A 913-nucleotide genomic window follows, 5' to 3' on the forward strand; every position below is an offset into this window, starting at 1 on the left:
TCAAGGCCACAAATCACCGAACGACACGCCATATATCAAAATGGTCGGTCGGGTGGTTATAAGGATATTTTCCTATAAAAGGAAATAAAGCTGGTGATAAGTTAGAATGAATCCCTTCTGATTTGAATGGTTCAATGAACATACTGGTAAGAGATAATGTTGAGTATTTTTATGACTTTCATAAATGATTACTCAAAATATTAATATATTTATTTGATGCACCATAAGTCTGAATGATTTGAGTAATTCAAGGGCTTTAAGACTTGAAACGGAGAAGCACCACGAAAATATATTAAGTCACTACGATTTAGTCGTGGTGGAGAACACCTCTCTAAAGAGTTCTATTGTTACATATCATAATAAGGGATTACATCTCAATTGTCTACACCAGGAACTCCATAATAGAATGGTGTAGTAGAAAGAGAAAATAAGACTTTTTGGGCATAGATAGATTAATGAAGTGTTATTCAGATTTACCTTGTTCGTTTTAGGAATATTTTCTAGAAATTGCAAATTGCATTCTGTAGTTAGTTACTTCTAAGTTAGTACCTGTGAAATCCATAGAACTGTGGACTGAATGTAAGTTCAGTATGCGACATATTTAGATATGGGAATGTCCACCATATATGCTTAAAGGGAAAGCGGATAAGTTGGAATTAAGAATGGATAGGTGCATGTTTATTGAATATCCAAGAAAAAGAATGGAGGTTTATTTTATTTTCCTAAAGAAATTAAGGCAATTGTTAAAACAAATACCAGTTTTCTAGATAAGGACTGTTTAATAAAATATGTTCCTAGAAGTAAACTAGTTCTACAGGAACTCAGGAACTAGGCAAAGAAATAACTAAATTTTAAAGAACATCTAAACCTACATGTCGGAATTGATGCTCCATTCCATTTAAGTAGTGGGAGA

The sequence above is a fragment of the Nicotiana tomentosiformis genome, chromosome 9 (assembly GCF_000390325.3).
Source record: "Nicotiana tomentosiformis chromosome 9, ASM39032v3, whole genome shotgun sequence".
Taxonomy (NCBI): domain Eukaryota; kingdom Viridiplantae; phylum Streptophyta; class Magnoliopsida; order Solanales; family Solanaceae; genus Nicotiana; species Nicotiana tomentosiformis.